General features: G+C 45.9%; 1 long non-coding RNA gene across 1 annotated transcript; it reads right to left on the bottom strand.

The window, feature by feature from the left end:
- Nucleotides 1-679: 679 nt before the first annotated feature.
- On the bottom strand, nt 680-6,551 carry LOC130275831 (uncharacterized). The gene is made up of 3 exons (XR_008844917.1): nt 6,477-6,551; nt 1,711-1,918; nt 680-807 (listed from the first exon to the last, which is right to left on the bottom strand). It is a non-coding gene; the product is annotated as an uncharacterized LOC130275831 (long non-coding RNA).
- Between the last annotated feature and the right edge of the window lie 209 nt (nt 6,552-6,760).

Genomic DNA, 6,760 nt, shown 5'->3' with positions numbered 1-6,760 from the left:
TTACACAGGCTTGGGAACACACTAAACGCTTTCACAGGGAACAAGGCAACAAGATCCGGCAAGGACAGGAAGGGTAAGTGGGTTTTTATACACATAGCGCAGGTGTAGGTACTGTTTGGGCCAGGCACCAATTAATGGTGCACTGGCCCTTTAAATTTCAGAGAGCGGGCCACGTGCGCCGGGACAGAACAGCAAGAGGACGGGGCAGGTGAGGAGAATGGGATGCGACCCGCGGGCGGGCGGGCGCGTCCCGCTACGCGGATCGCTTCCCCGCCGGTGACACCAGTGCAGCGTTCCTGGTCAGCGGGTCTGATCGGGGCGCTGCACAGAGAAGAACACCGCGAGCGCTCCGGGGAGGAGCAGGGACCCGGAGCGCTCGGCGTAACAATAAGATGGTAAAAATGATAAGAAAAAAAAATTTAAAAACAATAAATAATAAAAAATAAATAAAAAAATTCTGAAAAAATAAGAAAGTCGAAAAGAAAAACTAAATAAATAAAAAAAAATCATAAATTTTGTGAATATGCAATTACAATATAATGAATACTAAAATAAAAAGTGTGCAAAGTGTATAGAACAATATCAATTATATTATATCTCCCCTAGAACGACTGCACTTCATCAAATATATGCGCCAGAACCCAGGTGCACTACATCCATTTTATTAATCAGACTGAACTACTGTAACAAAAACATAAAAAGATATGGATAGACAGAGAACAGCACAAGACACATGAGAAGGTATGAATAGGCACAGAACGGGTGGCGTGTTTCTTCACAATCCATCGAATCCTCTCTATCTTGAATCTGAAAGGCATAAAAAACAGAATATCAATATACAATATGGGCATCACCATCATATGTCTGAAGAAAAAAGTTAATGACAGATCTAAATGTCAATCAGGGTCATATCTAAGTGGTGTTAAATTCGACATTCAATCCATTGGGTTTCAAGCAGTTCAGTTGGTGTATCCACCAAAGTTCCCTTTTCCTAAGTATGGCCAGTCTATTACCCCCTCTCACTGGGACTGGCACGTGGTCAATGGCCATAAATCTGACCTGTTTCTCGTCATGACCCTTTTCACAGAAATGTTTGGAAACTGGAAGGTCAAGTTTCGCTCGTCTAATTGAGTATCTATGGTTGTTCATCCTTGTCTTAAGACTCCATGTGGTTTGACCCACGCACACACGTTTGAAAATTGCCCCCCCCCCCCCCACCAGGGCCGTTTGAAGGAATTTGGGGGCCCCAAGCAAAATGGACATGGAGGCCCCCCCCCTTTGATGTTGACGCACGTCACGCTCTAGGGCCGGCGTCAGGACATAGTAACGCCGGCCCTTGAATTGTGGGTGCGCAACGTGAGCGAACGTCGATACGACGCACATTAGGTGCAGCAGTGTTCCCCCCACATTAGGTGCAGCAGAGTTCCCCCACATTAGGTAGGCAGTGTTCCCCCCACATTAGGTGCAGCAGTGTTCCCTACCCATACCCCCTGTCCTGACCCCCCCCCCCCCCCCAGGGCCATGTTTTTGGTGGGGGTTTGATTGCTGAGACCCCCACCGATCACCTCGGTTAAAGTGTTTCTCCAGCTGTTGGAAAGCTAAAACTCCCATCATGTCTGGAGAGCCTCTTGCAATGGGAGTTGTAGTTTTGTAACAGCTGGAGAGACACAGATTGGACACAGTTTTACCCATCATCACTGCAGAACTTACAAGTGACTACATTTCTGATGGGACAGTCAGGAGAATACACAATGATATCAGTGACCCGAGTGACGTCTTCTGACTTGAGTGATATCTTCTCTGTTATCTTTTCTTCTTCCTCTGGTCCAGAGACCAGGTCTTCCTCCAGCTCCATCTTCTCTGCAGAGTCTGACATCCAGACATCATTGGCTCCTCACTGTCAGCAGATCCTCATCCTCTGCATGAAGACAGTAATCATTATAACCTTGCCAGAAAGTGAAACCTAAATATAATCCTGCCCCACACTGTACCCTGAATATAATACTGCTATACACTGTACCCACTAAATATAATCCTGCCACACAATGTACCCTGAACATAATACTGCTATACACTGTACCCACTTAATATAATACTGCCCCACATTGTACCCTGAATATAATACTGCCCCACACTGTACCCTGAATATAATACTGCCCCACACTGTACCCTGAATATAATACTGCCCCACACTGTACCCTGAGCATAATAATGCCCCACACTGTACCCTGAGTAAAAAATACTGCCCCACACTGTACCCTGAATATAATACTGCCCCACACTGTACCCTGAGTATAATAATGCCCCACACTGTACCCTGAGTAAAATACTGCCCCACACTGTACCCTGAATATAATACTGCCCCACACTGTACCCTGAGTATAATAATGCCCCACACTGTACCCTGAGTAAAATACTACCCCACACTGTACCCTGAATATAATACTGCCCCACACTGTACCCTGAGCATAATAATGCCCCACACTGTACCCTGAGTAAAAAATACTGCCCCACACTGTACCCTGAATATAATACTGCCCCACACTGTACCCTGAGTATAATAATGCCCCACACTGTACCCTGAGTAAAATACTGCCCCACACTGTACCCTGAATATAATACTGCCCCACACTGTACCCTGAGTATAATAATGCCCCACACTGTACCCTGAGTAAAATACTACCCCACACTGTACCCTGAATATAATACTGCCCCACACTGTACCCCAAATAAAATACTGCCCACACTGTACCCTGAATAAAATACTGCTATACACTGTACCCACTAAATATAATCCTGCCCCACACTGTACCCTGAATATAATACTGCCCCACAATTTATCCTAAATATAATACTGCTATACACAGTACCCACTAAATATAATACTGCTATTCACTGTACCCACTAAATATAATACTACCACACACTGTACCCACTAAATATAATCCTGCTATTCACTGTACCCACTAAATATAATCCTGCTATTCACTGTACCCACTAAATATAATCCTGCTATTCACTGTACCCTAAATATAATACTGCCCCACACTGTACCCTGAATAAAATACTGCTATACACTGTACCCACTAAATATAATACTGCCCCACACTGTACCCACTAAATATAATTCTGCCACACACTGTACCCTGTATATAATGCTGCCAGACACTGTACCCTGAATATACTGCTGCCAGACACTGTACCCTGAATATAATGCTGCCAGACACTGTACCCTGAATATAATGCTGCCTCACACTGTACCTTGAATATAATACTGCCACACACTGTACCCTGAATATAATGCTGCCACACACTGTACCCTGACTATAATGCTGCCACACACTGTACCCTGAATATAATACTGCCACACACTGTACCCTGAATATAATGCTTCCACACACTGTACCCCTGAATATAATGCTGCCCCACACTGTACCCTGAATATAATCCTGCCACACAATGTACCCTGAACATAATACTGCTATACACTGTACCCACTTAATATAATACTGCCCCACACTGTACCCTGAATATAATACTGCCCCACACTGTACCCTGAATATAATACTGCCCCACACTGTACCCTGAATATAATACTGCCCCACACTGTACCCTGAGCATAATAATGCCCCACACTGTACCCTGAGTAAAAAATACTGCCCCACACTGTACCCTGAATATAATACTGCCCCACACTGTACCCTGAGTATAATAATGCCCCACACTGTACCCTGAGTAAAATACTGCCCCACACTGTACCCTGAATATAATACTGCCCCACACTGTACCCTGAGTATAATAATGCCCCACACTGTACCCTGAGTAAAATACTACCCCACACTGTACCCTGAATATAATACTGCCCCACACTGTACCCCAAATAAAATACTGCCCACACTGTACCCTGAATATAATACTGCTATACACTGTACCCACTAAATATAATCCTGCCCCACACTGTACCCTGAATATAATACTGCCCCACAATTTATCCTAAATATAATACTGCTATACACAGTACCCACTAAATATAATACTGCTATTCACTGTACCCACTAAATATAATACTACCACACACTGTACCCACTAAATATAATCCTGCTATTCACTGTACCCACTAAATATAATCCTGCTATTCACTGTACCCACTAAATATAATCCTGCTATTCACTGTACCCTAAATATAATACTGCCCCACACTGTACCCTGAATAAAATACTGCTATACACTGTACCCACTAAATATAATACTGCCCCACACTGTACCCACTAAATATAATTCTGCCACACACTGTACCCTGTATATAATGCTGCCAGACACTGTACCCTGAATATACTGCTGCCAGACACTGTACCCTGAATATAATGCTGCCAGACACTGTACCCTGAATATAATGCTGCCTCACACTGTACCTTGAATATAATACTGCCACACACTGTACCCTGAATATAATGCTGCCACACACTGTACCCTGACTATAATGCTGCCACACACTGTACCCTGAATATAATACTGCCACACACTGTACCCTGAATATAATGCTTCCACACACTGTACCCCTGAATATAATGCTGCCCCACACTGTACCCTGAATATAATCCTGCCACACATTGTACCCCCTGAATATAATACTGCCACACACTGTACCCCGAAAATAATGCTGCCACACACTGTACCCTGAATATAATACTGCCCCACAATTTATCCTAAATATAATACTGCTATACACAGTACCCACTAAATATAATACTGCTATTCACTGTACCCACTAAATATAATACTACCACACACTGTACCCACTAAATATAATCCTGCTATTCACTGTACCCACTAAATATAATCCTGCTATTCACTGTACCCACTAAATATAATCCTGCTATTCACTGTACCCTAAATATAATACTGCCCCACACTGTACCCTGAATAAAATACTGCTATACACTGTACCCACTAAATATAATACTGCCACACACTGTACCCTGTATATAATGCTGCCAGACACTGTACCCTGAATATACTGCTGCCAGACATTGTACCCTGAATATAATGCTGCCAGACACTGTACCCTGAATATAATGCTGCCTCACACTGTACCTTGAATATAATACTGCCACACACTGTACCCTGAATATAATGCTGCCACACACTGTACCCTGACTATAATGCTGCCACACACTGTACCCTGAATATAATACTGCCACACACTGTACCCTGAATATAATGCTTCCACACACTGTACCCCTGAATATAATGCTGCCCCACACTGTACCCTGAATATAATCCTGCCACACATTGTACCCCCTGAATATAATACTGCCACACACTGTACCCCGAAAATAATGCTGCCACACACTGTACCCTGAATATAATCCTGCCACACATTGTACCCCCTGAATATAATACTGCCACACACTGTACCCTGAATATAATGCTGCCACACACTGTACCCTGAATATAATCCTGCCACACACTGTACCCCCTGAATATAATACTGCCACACACTGTACCCTGAATATAATACTGCCACACACTGTACCCTGAATATAATGCTGCCACACACTGTACCCTGAATATAATCCTGCCACACATTGTACCCCCTGAATATAATACTGCCACACACTGTACCCTGAATATAATGCTGCCACACACTGTACCCTGAATATAATGCTGCTCCACACTGTATCCACTGAATACAATACTGCCACACATGCATACACATCATATATACATATACACCCCCTCTTATCCTCTGTGTCCTCATCATCCCTATAACCCCCCGCCAAACCTCTCCTCATCATTACTATAACTCCCCCCCCCCACACCTCTCCTCATCACTATTATAACCAGGGGGGGGGGGGTTATGGGGGGGTGATGAGGAGAGGTGCAGGGGGGGGGCACCTCTCATGACCCCCATAACACCCCCTGCATCTCTCATGACCCCCATAACACCCCTCCTGCATCTCTCATGGCCCCCATAACACCCCCCTGCATCTCTCATGTCCCCCATAACACCCCCCCTGCACCTCTCATGACCCCCATAACACCCCTCCTGCATCTCTCATGACCCCCATAACACCCCTCCTGCATCTCTCATGACCCCCCATAACACCCCCCCCTGCATCTCTCATGACCCCCATAACACCCCCCCTGCATCTCATGACCCCCATAACAGCCCCCTGCATCTCTCATGACCCCCATAACACCCCCCCTGCATCTCTCATAACCCCATAACACCCCCTGCATCTCTCATGACCCCATAACACCCCCTGCATCTCTCATGACCCCATAACACCCCCCTGCATCTCTCATGACCCCCATAACACCCCCCTCCCCCCCCCCCACACACACAGACAGACCACACACACACAGACAGACAGACCACCCACGCACATACACACACCTCTCATCACCATTGCAGTCCCCTAACCACCATACAATCCCCCCCCCCCCCGGGCCCCCCGCGCCAGTTTATTTACCCTGCCGGGGATCGTTGCAGAGGCGTGAGTCTTCTGCTGCTCCTGTCACTGCATGAGGAGGATGCTGGAGGTTCCCACGGGGACGCAAGCAGGGACAGGTCAGGTGATTGGCATAGACGTGCGTGTCTGCGCGGGGAACATGACGTCTCTACTCCAATCATCCCCTGACCTGTCCGGTGCTGGCCCTGCTTTGTTTCTTAAGGGGCCCGCACGTCCCAAAAAAGGTAATTTTGGTGCAATGTGCGGGCCCCCTGAATTCCCCGTCGCTACAGGACGGGCAAGCA

Source organism: Hyla sarda, chromosome 6, assembly GCF_029499605.1.
Source record: "Hyla sarda isolate aHylSar1 chromosome 6, aHylSar1.hap1, whole genome shotgun sequence".
Taxonomy (NCBI): Eukaryota; Metazoa; Chordata; class Amphibia; order Anura; family Hylidae; genus Hyla; species Hyla sarda.
The sequence above is the reverse complement of the archived record's forward strand: the minus strand, read 5'-3'. Positions and strand labels throughout refer to the sequence as shown.